The sequence below is a fragment of the Podarcis liolepis genome, assembly GCF_965112155.1.
Source record: "Podarcis liolepis genome assembly, chromosome: 3".
In the NCBI taxonomy this organism is placed as follows: domain Eukaryota; kingdom Metazoa; phylum Chordata; class Lepidosauria; order Squamata; family Lacertidae; genus Podarcis; species Podarcis liolepis.
This window is the reverse complement of record NC_139557.1, coordinates 117,391,122-117,417,094: the sequence shown is the minus strand read 5'-3', so window position 1 is coordinate 117,417,094 and position 25,973 is coordinate 117,391,122. Positions and strand designations below refer to the sequence as shown.

The 25,973-nt window shown below is 43.5% G+C and overlaps 1 long non-coding RNA gene across 1 annotated transcript in view; it reads left to right on the top strand.

The window, feature by feature from the left end:
• LOC310702856 overlaps positions 1-25,973 on the top strand; it is a 960,387-nt gene that overhangs the window by 316,795 nt on the left and 617,619 nt on the right. The gene's annotated exons all lie outside the window — the stretch shown is intronic.

Genomic DNA, 25,973 nt, shown 5'->3' with positions numbered 1-25,973 from the left:
CTTCTTGTCTTCTTCCATGGGGGAAACCTCGGTCCCTCCACGTACTTTTTTTAGGAAAATATTGATCTCTTGCATTAAACTGTTGGTGGAAGGACTAATTCCTGCGCCTTTTATGTTCATCGAAATATTACGGAAATCCTTTTGGGCTAGGAGAAGAAACCTGGTCGTTTTGAGTAATCTCTTAAGAGCTGATTCCATCCCTTGCCCTTTTATATGCAGAGTAAATCGGATCCGCTGTTCTGCTGAGTTGGGTTGCCCTGGGATTCCTTGGGCTCCAACATTAAAAGAATATTCTGTGATTTCCTTTTCCTTGGTAAGGAAAGCCTTGATGTTGCCGACAAACCTCTTCATGGAAACTTCAGTTCCTTCAGTTTGTATGTTCAGTGTGAAGCTGACCTTCTTGTCTTCTTCGTTGGGGGAAACCTCGCTCCCTCCACGTTCTTTTTTTAGGAAAATATTGATCTCTTGCATTAAACTGTTGGTGGAAGGACTAATTCCTGCGCCTTTTATGTTCACCGAAATATTACGGAAATCCTTTTGGGCTAGGAGAAGAAACCTGATCTTTTCGAGTAATCTCTTAAGAGCTGATTCCATCCCTTGCCCTTTTATATGCAGAGTAAATCGGATCCGCTGTTCTGCTGAGTTGGGTTGCCCAGGGATTCCTTGGCCTCCGACATTCAGAGAATATTCTGTGATTTCCTTTTCCTCGGTAAGGAAAGCCTTGATGTCGCCGACAAACCTCTTCATGGAAACTTCAGTTCCTTCAGCTTGTATGTTCAGTGTGAAGCTGACCTTCTTGTCTTCTTCGTTGGGGGAAACCACGGTCCCTCCACGTTCTTTTTTAAGGAAAATATTGATCTCTTTTATTAAACTGTTGGTGGAAGGACTAATTCCTGCGCCTTTTATGTTCATCGAAATATTACGGAAATCCTTTTGGGCTAGGAGAAGAAACCTGGTCTTTTTGAGTAATCTCTGAAGAGCTGATTCCATCCCTTGCCCTTTTATATGCAGAGTAAATCGGATCCGCTGTTCTGCTGAGTTGGGTTGCCTAGGGATTCCTTGGCCTCCGACATTCAGAGAATATTCTGTGATTTCCTTTTCCTCGGTAAGGAAAGCCTTGATGTCGCCGACAAACCTCTTCATGGAAACTTCAGTTCCTTCAGCTTGTATGTTCAGTGTGAAGCTGACCTTCTTGTCTTCTTCCATGGGGGAAACCTCGGTCCCTCCACATTCTTTTTTTAGGAAAATATTGATCTCTTGCATTAAACTGTTGGTGGAAGGACTAATTCCTGCACCTTTTATGTTCATCGAAATATTACGGAAATCCTTTTGGGCTAGGAGAAGAAACCTCGTCTTTTTGAGTAATCTCTGAAGAGCTGATTCCATCCCTTTCCCTTTTATATGCAGAGTAAATCGGATCCACTGTTCTGCTGAGTTGGGTTGCCCAGGGATTCCTTGGCCTCCGACATTCAGAGAATATTCTGTGATTTCCTTTTCCTCGGTAAGGAAAGCCTTGATGTCGCCGACAAACCTGTTCATGGAAACTTCAGTTCCTTCAGCTTGTATGTTCAGTGTGAAGCTGACCTTCTTGTCTTCTTCGTTGGGGGAAACCTCGGTCCCTCCACGTTCTTTTTTTAGGAAAATGTTGATCTCTTGCATTAAACTGTTGGTGGAAGGACTAATTCCTGCGCCTTTTATGTTCATCGAAATATTACGGAAATCCTTTTGGGCTAGGAGAAGAAACCTGGTCTTTTTGAGTAATCTCTGAAGAGCTGATTCCATCCCTTGCCCTTTTATATGCAGAGTAAATCGGATCCGCTGTTCTGCTGAGTTGGGTTGCCCAGGGATTCCTTGGCCTCCGACATTGAGAGAATATTCTGTGATTTCCCTTTCCTCGGTAAGGAAAGCCTTGATTTCGCCGACAAACCTCTTCATGGAAACTTCAGTTCCTTCAGCTTTTATGTTCAGTGTGAATCTGACCTTCTTGTCTTCTTCGCTGGGGGAAACCTCGGTCCCTCCACGTTCGTTTTTTAGGAATTGATTGATCTCTTGTATTAAACTGTTGGTGGAAGGACTAATTCCTGCGCCTTTTATGTTCATTGAAATATTACGGAATTCCTTTTGGGCTAGGAGAAGAAACCTTGTCTTTTCGAGTAATCTCTTAAAAGCTGATTCCATGCCTTGCCCTTTTATATGCATAGAAAATCGGATCCGCTGTTCTGCTGAGTTGGGTTGCCCTGGGATTCCTTGGGCTCCAACATTAAAAGAATATTCTGTGATTTCCTTTTCCTCGGTAAAGAAAGTCTTGATGTCGTCCACTAACCTCTTCATGGAAACTTCAGTTCCTTCAGCTTGTATGTTCAGTGTGAAGCTGACCTTCTTGTCTTCTTCCATGCAGGAAACCTCGGTCCCTCCACGTTCTTTTTTAAGGAAAGTATTGATCTCTTGCATTAAACTGTTGGTGGAAGGACTAATTCCTGCGCCTTTTATGTTCATTGAAATATTACCGAAATCCTTTTGGGCTAGGAGAAGAAACCTGGTCTTTTTGAGTAATCTCTGAAGAGCTGATTCCATCCCTTGCCCTTTTATATGCAGAGTAAATCGGATCCGCTGTTCTGCTGAGTTGGGTTGCCCAGGGATTCCTTGGCCTCCGACATTCAGAGAATATTCTGTGATTTCCTTTTCCTCGGTAAGGAAAGCCTTGATGTCGCCGACAAACCTCTTCAAGGAAACTTCAGTTCCTTCAGCTTGTATGTTCAGTGTGAAGCTGACCTTCTTTTCTTCTTCCATGGGGGAAACCTCGGTCCCTCCACGTTCTTTTTTTAGGAAAATATTGATCTCTTGCATTAAACTGTTGGTGGAAGGACTAATTCCTGCGCCTTTTATGTTCATCGAAATATTACGGAAATCCTTTTGGGCTAGGAGAAGAAACCTGGTCGTTTTGAGTAATCTCTTAAGAGCTGATTCCATCCCTTGCCCTTTTATATGCAGAGTAAATCGGATCCGCTGTTCTGCTGAGTTGGGTTGCCCTGGGATTCCTTGGGCTCCAACATTAAAAGAATATTCTGTGATTTCCTTTTCCTTGGTAAGGAAAGCCTTGATGTCGCCGACAAACCTCTTCATGGAAACTTCAGTTCCTTCAGTTTGTATGTTCAGTGTGAAGCTGACCTTCTTGTCTTCTTCGTTGGGGGAAACCTTGCTCCCTCCACGTTCTTTTTTTAGGAAAATATTGATCTCTTGCATTAAACTGTTGGTGGAAGGACTAATTCCTGCGCCTTTTATGTTCATCGAAATATTACGGAAATCCTTTTGGGCGAGGAGAAGAAACCTGGTCTTTTTGAGTAATCTCTGAAGAGCTGATTCCATGCCTTTCCCTTTAATATGCAGAGTAAATCGGATCCGCTGTTCTGCTGAGTTGGGTTGCCCAGGGATTCCTTGGCCTCCGACATTCAGAGAATATTCTGTGATTTCCTTAGACTCGGTCAGGAAAGCCTTGATGTCGCCGACAAACCTCTTCATGGAAACTTCAGTTCCTTCAGCTTGTATGTTCAGTTTGAAGCTGACCTTCTTGTCTTCTTCCATGGGGGAAACCTCGGTCCCTCCACATTCTTTTTTTAGGAAAATATTGATCTCTTGCATTAAACTGTTGGTGGAAGGACTAATTCCTGCGCCTTTTATGTTCACCGAAATATTACGGAAATCCTTTTGGGCTAGGAGAAGAAACCTGATCTTTTCGAGTAATCTCTTAAGAGCTGATTCCATGCCTTTCCCTTTAATATGCAGAGTAAATCGGATCCGCTGTTCTGCTGAGTTGGGTTGCCCAGGGATTCCTTGGCCTCCGACATTCAGAGAATATTCTGTGATTTCTTTTTCCTCGGTAAGGAAAGCCTTGATGTCGCCGACTAACCTCTTCATGGAAACTTCAGTTCCTTCAGCTTTTATTTTCAGTGTGAATTTGAACTTCTTGTCTTCTTCGCTGGGGGAAACCTCGGTCCCTCCACGTTCGTTTTTTAGGAATTCATTGATCTCTTGTATTAAACTGTTGGTGGAAGGACTAATTCCTGCGCCTTTTATGTTCATTGAAATACTACGGAATTCATTTTGGGCTAGGAGAAGAAACCTTGTCTTTTCGAGTAATCTCTTAAAAGCTGATTCCATGCCTTGCCCTTTTATATGCATAGAAAATCGGATCCGCTGTTCTGCTGAGTTGGGTTGCCCTGGGATTCCTTGGGCTCCAACATTAAAAGAATATTCTGTGATTTCCTTTTCCTCGGTAAAGAAAGTCTTGATGTCGTCGACTAACCTCTTCATGGAAACTTCAGTTCCTTCAGCTTGTATGTTCAGTGTGAAGCTGACCTTCTTGTCTTCTTCCGTGGGGGAAACCTCGGTCCCTCCACGTTCTTTTTTTAGGAAAACATTGATCTCTTGTATTAAACTGTTGGTGGAAGGACTAATTCCTGTGCCTTTTATGTTCATTGAAATATTACGGAAATCTTTTTGGGCTAGGAGAAGAAACCTGGTCTTTTCGAGTAATCTCTTAAGAGCTGATTCCATGCCTTGCCCTTTTATATGTAGAGTAAATCGGATCTGCTGTACTGCTGAGTTGGGTTTCCGAGGGATTCCTTGGCCTCCGACATTCAGGGAATATTCTGTGATTCCCGTTTCCTCAGTAAGGAAAGCTTTAATGTCTCTGACTAACCTCTTCATGGAAACTTCAGTTCCTTCAGCTTGTATGTTCAGTGTGAAGCTGACCTTCTTGTCTTCTTCTACGGAGGAAACCTTTTCTGGAGAATCAACTCTTATGCCACCATCTGGAAAGGGATAATCGGATTACTTAGCAAAGGCCATTTCTTCAATTCTGACATATCTAATACCAACCATCATGGCTGAACTTTCTCTTTCTTCTAGATTGCTATCATTTCTACTGAATGGATACTCTCTAATAATCTCAGGAGTTTGGATACTCTTTTGGATACTCTCTAGTAATAACAGGACTTTGCATATTTTTAGTGCTTTTGAATTCCCGACTGCTATGTTTGAGTTTCACCATTCATACAAATCCTGTCAGTTTAATTAGTGTTCTTCTCTACCTAATGCAGACGGGAGAAAGTATCACCTGGTGGATTCAGAGCAGAGTGAAAGTCAATCCTTGTAATCTGAATTTAATGTTCACTCTCTAAGCTTCAATCTCTCATTGGCATATGATGTGTCTCATTCTATACTTTAAGATCGGTATGTATTCTGTAGGCCTCTATTAGGGCTTTTCCACTGGGATGTGGGTGGTGATGTGGTCTAAACAATGACCGCTCCCCGCTTAAAATGGGGGGCGCCCTTTGCGTGGACGCGTGCAGCCCCTAGATCTGGAGCGGCTCCAACAGCATAGGCTTGGCTTTGCCTTCCCTCAGGTGGGATACCTGGAGGTCTCCACCTACCTCAGTCAGTTGTCCAATACCACCTGGGGGAAGCGTTGCCAAGGAGACCAGGCCAGGTAGGGGAGGGATTACCTGCCCAACTGAGCCCCTTAGGCTTGCCAATTGTGAGGTTGGCAGTTTGAATCCCCGCGATGGGGTGAGCTGCCTTTGCTTTGTCCTAGCTTCTGCCCATCTAGCTGTTCGAAAGCACACCATTGCAAGTAGATAAAGAGTTGCAGTCTTGGAGGTCTACATCCCAGCTCTTAGGGGAGTTAAATGTTGCGTGGCAAGTCCCCACCCCCATGTGAAATGAAGACACTGGACACAGTATTTAAGGTTAATGGGCATAAAAGGCCACAACTTTATTGATTACAGAATTGGAAGGTATTAGCCTTAGGCATTGGCTCCTATCAACTACCCGGCATGGGGACCGGGAAGGGTTGTCCACAAGCCGTGGGAGTCCTGTTGAAGTACGCCAACTAGGATCCCAACGGGTGTCACCGCTCTGGGGCATGCCAGAGGCCCTTACCTCCCTAGGTTTCGGACAAGGCAACGCCCCCCGGAGTCCTCTACCGGACTACCCTTTTCTTTTTGGGGAAGGTGATGGTGTATCCTTCCCCGCTTCATTTGCATAACAATAGACCCCTGCCAATGCCTAACCACCAACACCGAATAAGTTGTGACGTTTGCTACGAGGTAGGCAAAAAAACCAAAAGGCTCAAAGTGTGCCAACTTGGAAAAATTCCTACCAGGCCCCTTGCAGCGACCAACCGAAGTCCATAGCAAGGTCAAAGCTACCTAAAACCTAATGGGTGGGTGGGTTGGGAAAATACCGCTCAGCTGGCAAGGGGCAAAGAGGGCTGTCCCCGGGTGTGCCTAGTCTTAAATAGGCTAGGCCTCGCCTTCCGGGTCCGCGGATTGGCGGGCCGGGTCGCCAACACGCCTGGGGATTCCCTAGTCTCGTGGGGGCAATGGCCAGCCCCCGCGTCGGATGTGGGAGGGATTTCTGCCTGCAACCCCCTCTCCTCCCAGGTCGGAAATGGCTTTGTAGAACTGAGAGGTGAAACCATGGTGTGATAGTCTCTCCCAAATAGAGGCAAAATTATAGTCAGTTGTTATGGGTTGGTCTCTCCCACAAACGTGAGATGACTCTGGCTGTTATTTATTTCAGATTTATTGCTAAAACAACAAACTAGGACATAGCTCCTCTACTCATCCTCCTCCTCAGAAGATGGATTTTCCCAGGATGAGCTCCTCCCCCTTCCCCACCACAGAAGCCCCCACCTTCTCTTCCAGTATCTTTCGCCACTTTCAACATCCTACGAGATTTGGGAGAGAATGCTTCCTGCATACCAATGTCTCTGTCATGGCTCTCACACAGCTGCCCGTCTCTCTGGCCCTGTTTTTCTCCTCCCCTTTGTTCAGAGCTCAGGTTACAGCAGCTCTCACCCTCCTCTCTGGCTTCCAGTGTTAACTGTCCTCACCCTATGCCTGCTTCTCCTCCTCCTGTCAGCACCTGAGCTTTGCTGACATCATTGGAGCTAAACCATTGGGTTTAAGGTTTAACATGAGCCAATAGAAGATGTGAATTTCAACTATTGTGTTTGATGTGATTCTTAATTAGGTATAATTTATTTTAGTTTTAAATTTTTGTGTCTTTTAAATTATTGTTGCAAATCTTTCTTAATTATAAGGACTAGCTAATTATGTAAATAAATAGCTAATTATGTAGAATCTCTCCTGCAGATTCCATTCTGAGTAAGGCATTAGGAGCTCAACATGGAACACCAAAAATGCTGCAAATGGGAAATTATTGTCAAAGGAAAAAGAAGGATGATTGAGGGTAATTATTTTTGCAAGTTCCTCACAGGGACAGAGAGGCTTCACTCACAGTTCATCTTGGTACCTGGCTCTCGCTCCAGCATGAAATGTGGGAGGCAGGGAGGTGCTGAGTGCATAAGCACTTCAGCTCTGAAAACCCACCTATGCCACCATTAAGAAGAAGAGGCTCTCTTGATAATTAGAGCTTTGCCTCATCCCGAGGGACGAGGGTAGGGTGAGCAAGGATTACTCACCTCCGTCACTAGTGCTGTGCAATGCCAGGTCTATAGGCAACAAAACCACCACCATGCGAGATTTCTTTACCTCGCAGGGGGTCAACCTGGCTTGTGTGACGGAGACCTGGGTGCGCGAAGGGAAAACAGTTTCCTTACGAGAGATGGCGCCCCCGAGTTTCTCCGCCCTCCACCAGTTGCGGACTGTGGGCCGGGGGGAGGGGTGGCATTATTAATCCGGGAAGATTGTCCTTTCAGGGCTCTACCATCACCATCAATCCCCGGCATTGAATGTGTTGGCCTAGTGTGGGTCTCCGAGGAGAGCTTGGCTGTCTGGCTGGTGTACCGGCCACCTAGCGCACCAGCAGCCACCCTGTCAGGCCATTGGAGGCGGTGGCCGGCTGGGCCTTGGAGTTCCCTAACCTATTGGTATTGGGGGACTTCAACATCCATGCTGATGCCACTCCCTCCTCACAGGCTCTGGACCTGGTGTCTTCCATGGTGACACTAGGGCTCTCCCAGTTTGTTTCGGGCCCAACACATCAAGCAGGCCACATGCTGGATTTGATCTTTGGCGTAGGTATAGATGTGATCATGTCTCCTTCGATGAAGGTTCCATGGTCTGATCACTACGCTATGAAAGCCAGGACTGACTTTCCACCCCCACCCTGCTTAGGTGGCAAGCTGATTTGGGCTCGTCTGCAAAGGCTGATGGACCCTGATAGATTCCGCCAAGCCTTGCGGGACCTTGCTCCCCCTGGCGACTCATTGACTGAGCTTGTTGAGGGCAGGAATATCCAGCTCCTGGCAGCCATCGATGAGATCGCACATAAGCGCCTTCTGCGACCCTGCAGAAACCAGGCTCCCTGGTTTACCAAGGAGCTCCAGAAAATGAAGCGGGACCTCAGACGGCTAGAGCGAGTATGGCAGGGTGCCTGTGAAGGAGCCTCAAGAACATCTTATAGTGCTTTTATGAAAACCTACGAGATGGCAGTGAAGGCTGCTAAGAAGTCTTACTTCTCGGCCTCCATTGTATCCGCTAGCTTTCGCCCGGCGCAATTATTTAGTATAATTAGGTCTTTAACGGGACAGCCGTTAAAGGGACAGCCAAATTTAAATAATAATTTGACGCACAGCTGTGAGGCACTTGCAAGCTTCTTTTGCGGAGAAGGTCTTTTTGCTCCGCCATGACCTCCCTGCCAATTTGGAGACAATAAAGGAACTGTAGGCCCCTCGACTGTCCAGTATTGGACCACTTCAACCGGATATCCCCAGCCGACTCCTCCGAGCTGGAAAGCCCACCACCTGTCCTCTCGACCCGTGCCCGTCTTGGCTGATTAGAGCGTGTCCAGACGAGGTGTGGGCCCTCCTGGGGGATATCATCAATTTGTCCCTTGGCACGGGGACATTCCCAGGGGAACTGAAGGAGGCAGTGGTGCGCTCTTAAAGAAAACATCATTAGATCCTTTAGATCTATCCAATCACCGCCCGGTTTTGAATCTTCCGTTCCTGGGTAAGGTGATTGAGACAGCGGTTGCTGAACAGCTTGCTGGGTTTCTGGATGAAACATCGGCTCTGGATCCATTCCAGTCCAGCTTCTGCACTGGTCATGGGACCGAGACGGCTCTGGTTGCCCTAACAGATGATCTTCATAGACAGCTGGATCGAGGTGGGTCGGGGCTGCTGATTCTTCTAGATCTGTCAGCAGCTTTCGACATGGTCGATCACGAACTCCTGGACCACCGCCTTGCTGACGTGGGGATCCAGGGCACAGTCCTTCAATGGCTGCACTCGTTTCTCTCTGGTTGGGGACAGAGGGTGGCGCTTGGGGTGGGGTAATGGTCATCACGCCACTCCTAGGTGTGTGGAATACCTCAGGGTGCGATACTCTCCCCGATGCTTTTCAACATCTTTATGTGCCCCCTCGCCCAGCCTGTCCAGAATTTTCGGCTGGGTTGCCATCAATATGCTGATGACACCCAACTCTATCTGTTGATGGATGGCCATCCTGACTCAGCCCCAGACACACTGACCAGATGTTTGGAAGCTGTGGCTGGATGGATACGTGGGAGCCAGTTGAAGAAAATCCTTCAAAGACAGAGGTCCTGTGGCTGGAACGGGACGATATGGGATTGGGGGGGCAACTCCCATCTCTTGCGGGGGTGCAATTAGTGCCAGACCGTTCGTTAGGAGTTTGGGTGTAATCTTCGACACCTCCCTTCCCTTGGAGGCACAGATTGCAGCTATAACAAAGGCGGTATTTTTATATCTCCTCCAAGCTAAGCAGTTGGCTCCTTACCTCTCTCGCCCTGACCTAGCAACTGTGATCCACGTGACGGTCACCTCCAGACTGGATTATTGTAACTCGCACTACCTGGGGCTGCCCTTGAGACTGACCCAGAAACTCCAGCGGGTGCAGAATGCTGCAGCGAGACTCCTTACGGGGTCCTCACTGCGAGATCACATTCACCCGGTGCTATACCAGCTGCACTGGCTCCTGTTGGAGTACAGGACCAGGTTTAAGGTGCTGGTTTTAACCTTTAAAGCCCTGTACGGCCTAGGACCCTTGTACCTACGGGACCGCCTCTCCTGGTATGTCCCACAGAGAAACTTACGGTCTTCAAATAAAAACATCTTGAAGGTCCCAGGCCACAGAGAGGTTAGGCTGGCCTCAACTAGAGCCAGGGGTTTTTCGGCTGTGGCTCTGCTCTGGTGGAACACTTTGTCACAAGAGACCATGGCCCTGCGGGACTTGAAATCCTTCTGCAGGGCCTGCAAGACAGAGCTGTTCCACCAGGCCTTTGGCCACGGCACAGCCTGACTCCCTCCTTTGGCAATCTTCACGGAGCTCTGGCCCAATGGTTGCCAGTGGTTTAATTCGAATTAATTTTATAAGGAATGATTTTAGAGTGCTGTGTTGTGTTGTACTTTTGTACTGTTTTATTGTTGTTAGCTGCCCTGAGCCCGGCTTCGGCTGGGGAGGGCGGGCTACAAATAAAAATTATTATTATTATTATTATTATTATTATTATTATTATTATTATTATTATTATTATAGCTTAATTTGGACTAAAGTACAGGTGCATGCTAGAAGAGATGAGATCACAAACTACGGAACAGAACCAACTGCAAGGACTTTAAGGTTTGAACTTGAGAGAAGACTTCATTCAGTGCAAAAGACGGTGTAGGGTGAGGGGACCCTACAGTTTCTTTATATAAAGTTTTCTTCTCTACATTTATGATTCGGCAATCCTCCTTTCAATGTTAGTTCAAATTATGCAAGTGAGGAGGGAATAAATTGGATTATAGATACAGAATATAACATTCAACGGAACTGTGTGTGTAAAAAAAAAAAGGTAAAGGGAGGGAAGCTCTATTTTGCAAAAGGTTTACGATGGAAAATGAGAGCTGACTCTTCCCCATCATTTATTATTTACAGAGTGAACTGAATAACCCTAAAAAGACTTGTAATTTAATTTAATTGGAAGTATACTGTAATTACTCATTTGTCTTCAGTTGTATGCAAGGATGAAAGGAGTCTGTGAACTTGCCAAAAAAACTGATAAGGTTCATTATTGAGTCATCTGCAGTTCAACAGACCACTCTTCTTCCCAGGCTGACAGGAAAAATAGTGAAAATAGGTTATTTATTGGGACAGAGTGACTTTTGCAGCTATTGTTAATAATAATAATAATAATTAATTTATACTCCGCCCCTCTGGCTGTGTTTCCCTAGCCCCTCTGGGTGGCTTCCAACAAAAGATTAAAATTCATCTGATATTAAAAGCTTGTTAATAATAACAGCGCTGCCTTCAGATGTCTTCTAAAAGTCGGATAGTGTTAATTTCTTTGACATCTGATGGGAGGGTGTTCCACAGGGCGGGTGCCACTACCAAGAAGGTCCTCTGCCTGCTTCCCTGTAGCTTTGCTTCTCACACTGAGGGAACCGCCAGAAGGCCCTCAGAGCTGGACCTCAGTGTCCAAGTTAAATGATGGGGGTGGAGATGTTCCTTCAGGTATACTGGGCAGAGGCCATTTAGGGCTTTAAAGGTCAGCACCAACACTTTGAATTGTGCTCGGAAATGTACTGGGAGCCAATGTAGGTCTTTCAACACTGGTGTTATGTGGTATCGGCGGCTGCTCCCAGTCACCAGTCTAGCTGCCGCATTCTGGATCACTTGTAGTTTCCAGGTCACCTTCAAAGGTAGCCCCACATAGAGTGCATTGCAGCAGTCCAAGCAAGAGATAACTAGAGCATGCACCACTCTGGCAAGACAGTCTGCAGTCAGGTAGGGTTTCAGCCTGCGTACCAGGTGGAGCTAGTAGACAGCTGCCCTGGACACAGCATTGACCTGCACCTCCATGGACAGGTGTGAGTCCAAAATTACTCCCAGGCTGTGCATCTGGTCCTTCAGGGGCTCAGTTACCCCATTCAGGACTAGGGAGTCCCCCACCCCCATCCACCCCCTGTCTCTCCAAAACAGTACTTCTGTCTTGTCAGGATTCAACCTCAATCCGTTAACCACCATCCATCCTCCAACCGCCTCCAGGCACTCACACAGGACCTTCACTACCTTCACTGATTCCGATTTGAAAGAGAGGTAGAGCTGGGTATCATCTGCATATTGATGGACACCTAGCCCAAACCCCCTGATGATCTCTCCCAGCAGCTTCGTATAGATGTTAAAAGGCACGGGGGAGAGGGCGGAATCCTGAGGCACCCCACAAGTGAGAGCCCAGGGGTCTGAGCACTCATCCCCCAACATCACTTTCTGGACATGGCCCAGGAGAAAGGAGCGGGACCACTGTATAACAGTGCCCCCATCTCCCAGCCCCTCTAGACAGTCTAGAAGGATGTTATGGTTGATGGTATTGAAGACTGCTGAGAGGTCCAGCAGAACTAGGAAACAGCTTTCACCTTTGTCCCTAACCCACTAGAGATGATCGATCAGTGCGACCAAGGCAGTTTCAGTCCCATGATGAGGCCTAAATCCCGATTGGAGGGGATCCAAATGGTATGCATCCTCCAGACTTCCGGAGGCGGCGCGAACGGCATTGGCGGTCTCCTTCACTTGCTGAAGGGGAAGCTCCGCGAAAACGGGTCGTCCGCTACGGCGAAGCGGAGACCCTCACCGGAAAACCTCAGGTAGAGTGAGCCTGAGGCCGTGGGACTCAGCGGGCACCAGAAGCGCCCCCAAAACGAAGAAGGGACCCCGTAAGGGGCTGCGGAACGTGGAGGGGAGCGCGGTGCTGTGAGTCGATCGCTCTTTCCGTGCAAGTGAAGCCGCATAGCTGCTGTCGATGAGCGCTGATCTTTTTTCCTGGATTAATGGATTCGGAAACAGCAAACCCGTGAGTAAAAGGGACCAAAATAACTTAAAATTAAGCTTAAAAATTCGGACAAAAGCAGGAGATGCAACCAGGAAGTCCGTCTCCCTCTTCTGCTAAAATTTTAAAGCAACGATTTTGACCTGAAGCCGTTCAAGAGGAGTTGGAAGTTGTAACTTTGTGCATGATCTGAACTGTCGCTATAGGATCTAAGGGATTTTCAAAAAAAATTCTTTTTCCTTTCTTGGACTTTGGCTCTGATCTTTCCTCTTCCTGTGAATTTACAAATTATTATAGAGAAACCCAGGTACTTGACTGCCAAACTACGGGAGCTGTCAGTTTGTGGACTTTGTTCTTTGTTACAGTGAACTGTTACATCTGAGTGCTTCTGGACTAGCTACTTTGAAACATCATTTTCTGGGCACTTTTCCTGAAACATTGTTTAAAGTAAGGACTTATTTCTGCAGTCTAAAAGAAGAACTGAAGGTCTTTTTGAAATTTTTGACTGGTTGGACATTATTGGATATAAGGGAAAACTTTTCCTTTGTTCCCTCTGTTTCCCTCAGAACTTGCTGGAACTCCCCCTACTGGATTGGACTTACAATTGTGACTGGTATTTTTCCTCTTTCTTCCTTTTAATTTGTTGTTTACCCTCTGGGCCTGTGGATTCCCAGGGGAAGATATATAATTCGACCTTGACACGTAGATGGGACTGGAATGAGTGGCACTGGGGAAACAAGACTGGCTAAAGCGAAAGCTAAACAACTAACTCAATCAACATTGACTTCCCAGGTGCGTAGATCATCGGTTCCCACTGTTTTGGAACCAGAAGAAATAGAAACTGAGCTGACCTCATTAGAAGGCATGGCAGCCGGAGGAAATGAAACAGTATTAGAATTTTTTTTTGGAGAAATTGGAACTACTGGACAAAAAAGTGGATGCACAATCGGCCAAGATTGACCAAAATACTGCCAGCCTAAATAAATTATCTGAACAAGCTACCCTGCATGCACAATCAATTGGAAAGCTTTTCGAAGCTACCAAAGAGAACCGTCAATTGGCCGAGGCAGCCAATCAGAAAGTGGATGCAGTGAAGGAGGAGGTTAAACCATTGCACAGGTTGGTGAACATCAGGCCTACCTGTCTATGATCTAACTACGTGCTAGGGAAAATAATCTGAGGCTAAGAGCACTTTCAGAACTTGAGCAGGGAAATTTGACGGAGTATTTGACAAAAGAACTGTCTAAGTTCTGGAACTTGGAGGAAGACAAGGACTTTAAAATTGTGAGTGCTTTCTGACTTGGAAGAGTAGTGAAGAAAGACAGACCCAGAGACTGCTTGATTAACTTGAGATCAAAGGAGGAAAGGGATAAGATACTAGGCTTACATTACGGAAAGCCACTTGAAATCCAGGACAGGAGAGCTGAAATTCACAAAGACATCCCTAAACAGCTTTTGGATCTCAGAACCACCTATACAGAACTAACAAAATTGTTCAGAAGTAACTCAATTCTCTTTAGGTGGGAATTCCCTCAAGGACTATCTTTTACATTCAGAGGGAAGAAAGTGAAAATTAAAACACCAGAGGACAAAGATAAGTTTTTGCACGTCTACGGAGAAGACCTTCAGAAGGGAATCACAGGACCCGGGTCCTGGCCACCGCCACAGTCAACACCTACACCTTTGGGATCTGACGACCAAAAGGAAACGCCACAACCTACTGTATAACAGATTTGCCCAGGATGTCTCTGCAACTTCTTAGTTGGAATATTAACGGCGGAAATTCCCCAGAGAAAAGGAGAATGATATTTCACATATTAAAGTAAGAACAATTGGACATTATTTGCTTGCAGGAAACACATGTGACTAGGCTCCACAGAAAAGTTTTAGTCAACAAAAGATTAGGCCAAGAATTTATTTCATCAGATCGAGTTAAAAAGAGAGGGGTGAGGAGAGCCTGTCACCAAAATTTCTTTTTAAAGATGAGCAAGGGAGAATTTTGGCAATTGAAATTCAAGCACAAGGCGAAAAGTTTTTGATATTAGGCATTTATGCACCAAATGAGGGGAAATCGGAATTTTACAAGAAGCTGCATGAGACAATGCTGGACTATCTGGACTATAGTAACATCATCATGATGGGAGACATGAATGGGGTGGTGTCCACAAATATGGATAAGTCACAAAACCAAAACGTTTCAAAAGATGGCAGACTACCTAAAACTTTTTTTGAACTCACTGACAATATGGACTTAATTGACATTTGGAGGTCAAAAAACCCCCTAGGAAGAGAGGGAACATTCTTTTCTGAAGCCCAACTGACATGGACAAGAATTGACCAAATTTGGGTAACTAGAGGTCTGGCACCTAAGACTAGGAAAGTGGAAATCTGCCCAAAGACTTGCTCCGACCATAACGCAGTAAAGATGGATATGAGACTAACTACAACCGGCTCCTTTAGATGGAAGATGAATGACAACCTACTTAGAGATCAGGAGATCATTAAAAAGGCCCAAAAAGCCTTGAAGGACTATTTTGAAATAAATTTGAACACTACGGTGGAAAAAAGAGTAATCTGGGACACAAGCAAAGCTGTAATGAGGGGGTTTCTGATACAACAGAACACCATAAAGAAAAGAGCACAGAATGAGAAAAAGGACAAGATTTTGGAGAGAATTAGGGAATGTGAGAAAAAGCTAAGATCGAAACCGAAGTCACAGGAGATTCTGAGAGAAATTAAACTTTACCAGGCACAATACTCTAAATTGATAAATCAGGAAGTGGAGTGGAAAATCAAGTTAATGAAACAAAGATCTTTCGAATCGGCAAATAAATGTGGAAAGCTGTTAGCATGGCAGCTGAAAAAGAGACAAAAACTAAATACGGTTACTAACTTAGAGATTGAAGGGAAAAACATTCAGAATCCTGTGGAGATTAGAAAGTGCTTCCAGAGATATTTTAAACAACTTTACACCCAAGGGCCGCAAAATGAGACAGAGATAGACCAATTTTTGAAAAGGAATGGCCTACCAAAATTGTCTCAAGAAAACAGAACAACCCTGAATTATAAAATAACACAACAAGAGATCGAAGGTGCCATTCAGAATATGCAATTGGGCAAGTCTCCAGGGCCAGATGGGCTTACCTCCAAGTACTATAAGATATTGAAAGATTATCTGATACAACCGTTAATGGAGGTCTGCAACGAGATTATGGAGGGGAAGAGGGCACCGGAATCGTGGAAAGAAGCTTTCATCACACTGATACCCAAACTGGAAACTGAAAAGACACAACTTAAGAACTACCGTCCCATCTCTCTCCTGAATGTGGATTATAAAATCTTTGCTGACATTTTGGCAAGTAGACTTAAAAAAGTATTAAATGAAGTAATTCACAAAGACCAGGCAGGTTTTCTCCCAGGTAGACATTTGTTTGCCAACACTAGAAACATTATTGACATTTTGGAACTTTTACAAACAAATATGAATACAAAAGCAGTGTTGATTTTTATAGATGCGGAGAAGGCCTTTGACAATATTTCTTGGATGTTTATGAAGAAAAATCTCGAAGGGATGGGAATGGGACGGGGGTTTGAAAATGGCATAGAGGCAATTTATTCAGAACAAAAAGCTAAATTAATAGTTAACAATGTGGTGACAGAAGACTTTAAGATTCAGAATGGAACACGACAAGGCTGCCCTATTTCCCCTTTGCTATTCATTTCGGTCCTGGAGGTGCTCTTGAATATGATTAGAGGGGACCGGTTGGTTGAAGGGATTCAGGTCGGAGCCAAACAGTACAAACTTAAAGCTTTTGCAGATGACTTGGTTTTGACATTGCAGGAACCAGAATCTAGTACAAAAAGAGTTTTAGAACTGATTCAAGAGTTTGGTCGGTTGGCGGGTTTTAAATTAAACAAGCAAAAGACAAAGGATTTGGGAAAAAATTTGACAGCTGAGGAATCAGAAAGGTTTCAGAAAGAGACAGATTTAAAAATTGTTAAGAAGGTGAAATACCTAGGGGTTAACATGACTGCCAAAAACCTGAACCTATTTAAAGACAACTATGAAAAGTGTTGGACAGAAATTAAGAAGGACTTAGAAGGTTGGTCAAGACTAAAACTTTCCTTGTTGGGCCGAATTGCTGCGATAAAAATGATAAAAATGTTGTTTCTGTTTCAGGCCCTACAGATTGTGGACAGAGTGGAATGTTTTACAAAATGGCAGAGAGATATTTCTAGGTTTGTCTGGCAGGGCAAAAAGCCCCGAATAAAATTTAAAATACTAACTGATGCTAAGGAGAGAGGGGGGTTTGCCCTGCCAGATTTGAGGTTGTATTATGAATCTGCAGCTTTCTGCTGGTTGAAGGATTGGTTTCTTCTTGAGAACACTGATGTCCTAGATCTGGAAGGGTTTAATAATGCTTTTGGTTGGCATGCATACTTGTGGTATGACAAGGTAAAAATTCATAAGGCTTTTAAAAACCATATTGTTAGGAAGGCTGTGTTTAATGTCTGGACAAAATACAAAGCCTTACTAGAAAACAAGACCCCAAGGTGGCTGTCACCAATGGAAGCCAAGGCCCAGAAAAGACTCAATATGGAGGCCAATTGGCCGAAATATTGGGAAATAATAGAAAAAGAAGGTGATACTTGGAGATTGCAGAGTCTTGAGAAACTAAAGGACAAAGTGTGAGATTGGTTACATTATGCTCAGATCAGGGAGGTCTTTAATTTGGACAAAAAACAGGTTTCCAGGTGGAAAAATCGAAATTAGAAACAGAACTGTTAGAACCTATGACCAAGGTACTTTCAAAAATGTATAACTTGCTGTTGAAATGGAATACGCAGGATGAAACTGTCAAATCAGCTATGATAAAATGGGCACAGGACATTGGGTATAATATTATGTTTGCTGACTGGGAAAAGTTATGGACCACCGGAGTGAGGTTCACGGCATGTAATGCCTTGAAAGAAAACATTATGAAAATGATATACAGGTGGTACATGACCCCAGTCAAGCTGGCAAAAATATATCACTTGCCTGATAACAAATGCTGGAAATGTAAGGAAGCTGAAGGAACATTCTTTCACCTTTCGTGGACGTGCCCAAGGAGTAAGGCTTTCTGGGAAATGATCTATAATGAATTAAAAAAGGTATTTAAGTATACCTTCCTTAAGAAACCAGAGGCCTTCCTTCTGGGCATTGTCAGCCAAGGGGTGTTAAAGAAGGATAGAACTTTCTTTATGTACACAACAACAGCAGCAAGAATACTCATCGCAAAGCACTGGAAGACACAGGATTTGCCCACTCTGGAAGAATGGCAGACGCAACTGATAGACTACATGGAATTGGCTAAAATGACTGGCAGAATTCGAGACCTGGGAGAAGAGATGGTGGAAGAGGACTGGAAAAAATTTAAAGACTATTTACAAAAATATTACAAATTGTATGAATGTTAGGAGAATGCACAAATGAGAGTAACACAGCAGCAGTAAATTTAGTGTAAGACATATGAGAATAGGTGATGTATAAGGAAATAGCAAAATTTGAAGAAATATTATATTCAAACTTAGCAGTTTAATTCATGACAAAAACACTCTAAAGTTGGAATTGAATGTTTGAGATTTATAAAATAAGAATGGAAGCAAGGTAATAAATTGCTGCATATAACTATATGATTGAGAACGCAGAGAAGGGTGATGTGAGGAAGTCTAAAGATTATGAAAATATGATTTAAGAATAACTCTATTCTATTTGTATTTTCTTTTTTATTCTTACTTTTTCTTATAATTTTACTTTGATCTGTTCTGTCTGTTAACTTTTTGATGTTATCTTTGTTGTTTAAAGATTGCAATAAATATTTTATAAAAAAAACCCAAATGGTATGCATCCTCCAGGCATGGTTGAACCAGGCATGGTTCAGCAACCACCTGCTCAATCACCTTGCCAAGAATGGAATATTTGAGACTGGGCGATAGTAGGTGGTTTAATTTAAGAAGCAGTTTAATGACCGCCTCTTTCAGCGGGTCTGGGAAGGATCCCTCACAGAGGGAAGCATTCACCACCCTGCAGAACCCATCTCCCAGCCCTTCCTTTCTCACTTTTATTAGCCAGAATAGGCAAGGTTCAAGGAAGCAGGTGGTTGATTTCACTTGTCCAAGCAGCCTGTCCACATCCTCGGAGGTAACAGATTGGAATGGATTCCATGCAATTCGACCAGACAGGACTCTAGCACTCTCCCGCCCCAGTCCGTAAGACTTTGCACTTCATATGGTAGCAAAAGTCAAATATTTATCAACATCAGACAATCCTTTATATTGGAAATCCTTATCTCATGTTCAAAACACATTTACACACACCCTCATAAATCTGGAAAACGCAGCATAGCAAAGAGATGATGTGAACAGGATTGGATGATGGGGCAGAGTCTGAGAAGGGCGACAGCATAGATCAAGGGAAACAAGAATGAAGGAGGGAAGTGTTGAGAGTAGGTGCAGAAGGAGAGAAAGAGAGAGGTTTAGAAAGAGAGAGGAGATGAAGCAACAAAGATCAGCCATATTTCTTTATTAGCCTTGAAGAAAAAGTCTTTAGCAGAAGTGGAGGAGAAAGTTAGTTAACGAACCCCAATTTTCACATTATGTCTGAATATTCTGATTTTGGTCTATGCCTTACCTGGAGAAGCTAAGAGCATCCCTGAAAGGGCAATGATGTAAAAGATGCTGATCTGCATTGCTGAAGTTTGACTGGGAATGCCAAGTTGGAAACCAAAGAAGGGAGACCAAGAGTGCTCTCGATTTCCTATGTCATCCAAAAGACTGCATGCTCACGTATTTATAGGTCTGCAAACGGCACTTACACGTCAGCCCTAGGATTTGGTATCCTAAAAGCACTGATGTGTTAGCAGGAAGTCCAGTACTCCTCATGAAGTCTTGGAGCACCAAAAAGACATAAAATACAGCTCAATAATTTTAGTGTTTTGATTAAATTGTATTTTTCTTCCTGTTTCCTGCTGCTATAGTTCATGGCTAAAAGTAGTAAAATGAACTGAACAGTATGTACAAATTAGTATGGTGAGCACTTTGAGTCTCTTTGTCTTAAAACAAGGTTTCCTCGTTGCTGCTGTTTTAAAGAATAAGGCCACATTTAGTATTCAGGGGGGGGGGGACTGGGCAAAATATCTTGATTAGTTTGCTGTGCACTTTGGGTTGATGAGGCAGTCCTCAGGTTTTCTGGCACCACTGCTCCCATGACTGGCAAGAAGATGTGACCAAAAGGAGAAGAAGAAGAGTTTGGATTTGATATCCCGCTTTATCATTACCTGAAGGAGTCTCAAAGCAGCCAACATTCTGCTTTCCCTTCCTCCCCCACAACAAACACTCTGTGAGGTGAATGGGGCTGAGAGAATTGAGAGAATTGAGAGAAGTGTGACTGGCCCAAGGTCACCCAGCAGCTGCATGTGGAGGAGCGGAGACGTGAACCCGACTCACCAGATTACGAGTCTTCCGCTGTTAACCACTATACCACATTGGCTCTCAAAAGGAGACCCTTGTTGGATCAGACCAAAGGTTCATCCAAGATCCTGTTCTGACAGTGGCCAACCAGATGCACATGGGAAGCCCACCAACAAGACATAACCACAGTAGTGTGCCACACCCACAAGTGGTATTCAGAGGCTCTAATTATCCTCTCTGGGTATTGGACCCCTGTTGCTGCTCTAGAAAATGGAGATGGAGCTGATACTGTATATTCAATGACAAGGCAACCTGGTATTGGTTTACCTTCTTCCTTCCTCATTTGGTTTATTGTTAAAAGCAATAATGACTGCCGATATAAGCATGTACAAAGTAGCAGAAGACTACAATGCACGACAAATATTACAAGCTAAGTCCAAAGAATGAATACAAGCCGTGGCAACAAGGAAAGCAGCAATGCTCTCTTCAGATAATAGTGGAGGAAATCTCCAAAGTTGCACCTCATTTTGTGCTTCTTCCAACCAATTGAAGAATATGCATGGACTGCAGCCATGGACCCCTTCTTGCCTCAGTAATTTTTCCAAGATTTTTCTTCCTCTCAGGAAAGCATGATTCCTGTACATCATACTATGATGCTATTGTGTGACCCTGGACACTTCCCATATGAAGAAGAAGCATGAAAAATATTTAAAATCCTCATTTTGGTATCACAGCAACAGGAGTGAAATCCCATTAGTTTACTCAAATGGCGAGGTGCATGGCAGAAATTTTAGCTTTCCCACATACAGTCAGGAGGGGTGGGACAGGCATGGTTCAGGGTCCTTAATATAAGTACTATACAATATATCTCTGTATCCAGGGAACCATGAAACGTTCCTTCAGCTAATGTACTGCCCAGTGCTTCCTCTCCCTGGAACAACTTATCTCTTGAAGAATAAGGCACGGTGCTTTTCTTTCATCATTCTCCTTCTCAATGGGACATTAATCCAAAAAGTGTACATGTAAGTAAATGTTAAGTTTTGAATATTAAGTCTTGGAAATTAGGTTTTGGAGAAGCTAAGGAAATCAAGTCTCTTAGAAGACAGGGAAGTTGTAATGTGTTCTGCTGTGGTTTTTCTCTCTTGCTGTAGAATTTGAGATCCCCTTCCGGCTTCAACCATGTGGACTGGCATTATTCCCCTTGCCCATTCAAAAATAAAATAAAACCTTTAATAATTATTGACATTTGTCAGTGGTAATCCTAAGGAGTGTTTGGGTGATGGAGAATGCTGTTTCACAATTGGCATCTAAGTAAAAATATAAAAAGTTATGGTATTATTATTAGTAGTAGTAGTATTCTTATTCTTATTATTATGTATTGAAGTTCTCACCCTGGCCACTAAGGGTATTTTGTATATAGTTTTCACTTAGGTCCACGTAAATTAATTTAGGCGGGAAACCCTGGGTTGTTGTTACAATGGTTGACAACTGGCTGCCTATAAAAGCAGGCCGGCTGAGCTGTTTGCAGTTCAGTTCAGTTCTAGCTTACTATAAAGAACCACTTGGAGAAATCTCTGTGTCGACTACTATGTCCACCCACAACTTAATGATGGCAGCGAAGGTGGGATCGGATGGACATCAGAGCACAGCCAGATTCGGACACTCACTGAGGGGAATCACTGAGCTGAAACACTGAGCGAAATCGCTGAACAGAACCCAATTAAGAGCTGACTGTACTGGCTAGAGCACTGTGTTCCATCCATCATCAGAACAATGGTTCACTTGTGCCTCTACTGCCATTTGCCCCAGCTTCTGAATCATGGGACTCCTACCTTGCTCGGCTCACCTGCTACCTCCAAGAAAACAAGCTGATGGAAGGGTCAAAAGAGCATAAGCGGGGCCTATTCCTCAGCCTCTGTGGGCCTAAGGTGTTCAGGACAGCCCAAGTTTTGGTCTCGCCACTTGCAGTCCAGGCAGCGCCATGGGACGTGCTAAAAGAGAAGCTCAAAAACCACTACACTCCAAAGCTGTCCAAAATTGCTGTTGCAATGCGTTCTACCACCAGGACCAGGCAGAGGGGGAGTCGATCAACAGCTACATCGCCACCCTCCGAAAGGCCGCACTGCACTGTGAGTTCTGAGACTTAGAACTCAAATCAAATTGTCTGCAGGGTTTGGAACAACTGTCTGCAATGGCGTCTTCTCGACAAGCCAGACCTCCCACTGCAGAAGACCATTAGGCTGTGGAAAGTGTTCCAGAAGAAACATCTTATCTGAGAAACGGAGATATTGAAGTTCTTTGTGTTGATTGAACCTGCAAAGTTGTCAGATGCATTAGTGACAGCAGAATTAAGATGTTGATAGACAAATATCTCAATGCTTATTGATACAGTTACCCAGTAGGTGATTCCTCCTAGGTTTCTCTAAGGGTGAAAGGCAATATTGAATAAAGTTACCTTATGTATGGTTCCTTTGAAGGAAAGGTGATTTTTAATGTTTGCATGCAAATTGATGTATTAAGGTAAATGGAGAAAGTATGTACAATGAACCATGGTGAATAACTGGAAGAGGAAGAATTTTGTGTTCTGATTGTAACTGCATTTTTCCAGAACCATTTCTATCTGAAGTATGTAAGGTGTAAATGAACTTTTATATGGATGTATCAAAAGACTTTCAAGTTTATATTTGCGACCACCCAGGGGGAAAAGATGAATTATCTGGGCATTAATTTTGAAATTTCCGAGTAATATCTGCCAGTTTCTGACGCCTGGTGGGGATTATATGCAATTCCAAGACATATGTTCTCTTGGAAAATTGTGCCTTTAATTGTTTAATAATATACAATCTTGCAGGAAGTGCAGAGAAAGTGGAACTTGGGTTTTCAAATCAAAATGCTAAGTAAAACAAAATGTTCTGAACACTGGCCCAAACTGAATGTAAAAGTGCATTATAATTTGTATGTCTGAATTACATAAATGTGCAGAATTTTATTATTATCAAACATGGTTACACTGACGCAGATTCAGGCACACTCCAGTTTAATATTCCTGTAACTACTTGATAAGAATTTTGTGTGTGTGTGAATCCATGTAGGAAGAGTGTTGGGGTGAAATAGCAAATGTGTGTATTGGGAAACTGGGACCTTAATTCATAAAGCAAATAACACCAAGCAAGCTTTGTCCTTCAGCAGAATACACTTAAGATACAGTGTACACAAAGCTACAGTGATACACAAAAGCTACAGAGCTTTTCTCTAGTGTAAGATTTGTTTACATCCTCTGTAGCATACGCAAGCAGGACCAAAAATGCAGGAGGAATCAGAAAGGATTCCATCAAAAAAAAAAAAAAACCGAAGGAAGGAAGGAAGGAAGAGGAAGAACACAAATGTACAATCAAAGTCCTCAGCTTTGCATAGGCCCCATCATCTTTGCATAGGATTGAATTAAATAGATATGCAAAAAAAGTTGAGTTGCACTCTGTCTCCTTCTGTGTGTGATATATACAGATGCAGAAATGAGTTTATATTTAGTCAGCATGAGTTGCTTATTCCTCCTGTTTAATAGGAATACCCTTTCTGACTGTCATCAGATGTTTTCTTATAAGAAAATTCAGCCATACAGCAGGTAGCACTTAACTTATTGTTGTACCATAATTATAACTGAACCACTGTCCCAAGTCAATTAAGTACGTGAATAAGTATATCAAGATTAAATCATTTGCAGATAAATAATAAATAATAATAGGGAAAACTGGGAAGGACTGTCCTACAGTTTATTCAAAAGGTCAATCAACTTTCAAATGCAGACCAACAGAACACCCTTTCGCAGTAAATATTCTGCAGAAAGAGTTTAAGATAGAAGCATATCTTAAAAGGCAAAGGTAGGATAATCACGGTAATATGCTACCTTCCAAGAGGATTTCATTCTTTTGTGATTTAATCTCTGCTTGCAATTTGTGTGTGTGTATTCTACAATCACATTTAACCCCGGAGAAGAGCCAGCATCTGGTACATGTTTTTTTATGTGTTTTTAAGCTTTCTGTTTGTGTGAATGATTTCAGATGCCAGATCATCACCTGTGTTACCTTGTTAACGTACTTCATCTTTGTGTCAGTGTCAAGAGAGAGAGAGAGAGAGAGAGAGAAGGAAGGGAAAAAAATAATAATGATGATGTTGGGACTGAAGAATTTAGAAAGGACCTAAGAAAAGGAGGTGAAGTGGACAAAATGACAGTACAAAAGGGTGTTTCAGTATATAAGATCATATAGTGATAAAGTGGGCATAGCGCCTTTGGTCCTGAGGACATCAGAGTACAGGGATGGGAATTGGCTGAAGAAACAGAAGGCATTAATGGGGTAATGGGGCCTTTGGATGTCCAGCAGTCCTTTGTTGGGCTCAAATTGTCGTTTTGTGTGTGTGTATTGAATATATTCATGGAACTTTGAAGTGTCAGGCATAGCCCTATTGGCTTTAGCCCAAACGTAGCAGAGTTTTCCTGCACAGCGAGGAAGCTAGTTGCGGCAGTAATGACTAGTCAGCTAGACTCAGAATAACTATTTACAGGATTTATTAAAAGGAAAAAATAAAACCAGCAGAGTTTCTGCATACAAATAAAGCAAAATAAATCCTCTCTTTCTCTCTCTCAAAACCATACACAGCACTTCTAACTCCTAACACACCTCACACCAAACTGAGCTAGCAAACCTAGATAACAGAGTTGAGTGCTGGTCGTTAACCAATCAGAGTGAGTAGTTTCTAGGTCAAGCAGACCTGGGCTTTCTGCCAAGAGTAAATTGACACCAGCCTGAGTTAATTGTGCTAAGCTAGAATCTGCAAGTTTCCCACGAGAACCAATTAACAGAAACTGAACACCCCCTCACAGATTCTGCTGAACAATTAACACCAAATACACCTATGTAGGAGATTATTTTTCCAGCAAACCTAAACCCTTGCACATTCGCTTGTTCTTTACCTTTGCCAATGGTTTAGTTAATACATCTGCTACATTTTCTTCACTTGATACATAAGTACAGGTGATTACATTGTCTTGTACACAGCAACGTACATTTTGGTATTTTACAGAGATATGTTTGGAACGCGATTTGAAACCCTCTGTTTTACTTAAGGTTATACAAGCTTGATTATCAATGTAAACTTGTACTGGTTCTCCACAATTTACATTTAAATCTGCTAACAAATGCTTGAAATAAATCACCTCGTTGCACAATTCACTCAATGCGGCGTACTCTGATTCCGTTGATGACACACTTACAACGTCTTGCTTGCGTGACCGCCAGCTGATTAAAGCTCCACCGACCATTATAACTAGTCCTGTGACAGATTTTCTATCTGGCAAATTTCCCCAGTCACTATCACAGTAGCAACTCAACATTTCGTCCTCTGAAGAATTTAATTGTAACATATAGCCAATTGTCTGTTTGAGATACCTCAGAACTTGTTTTACCCCTTTCCAGGCATTTAGTGTGGGTTTTGAGACCAATCTACTTAATATGCCTACTGCATAGCTAATATCAGGTCTGGACCACTGTGCTAGATACAATAAACTTCCAATTACAGAGTGATATACATCAGGATGTTCAAATTCAGGACTCTCATCTATGTGAAGTGTTTTTATGAAACCTGGATCCATAGGCACCGCTGCCCCTTTGCAATCCTGCATCCTGTATGTAGTCAGTAGTTGTTTAACTTTGTTCTGCTGACTAATTAGACAG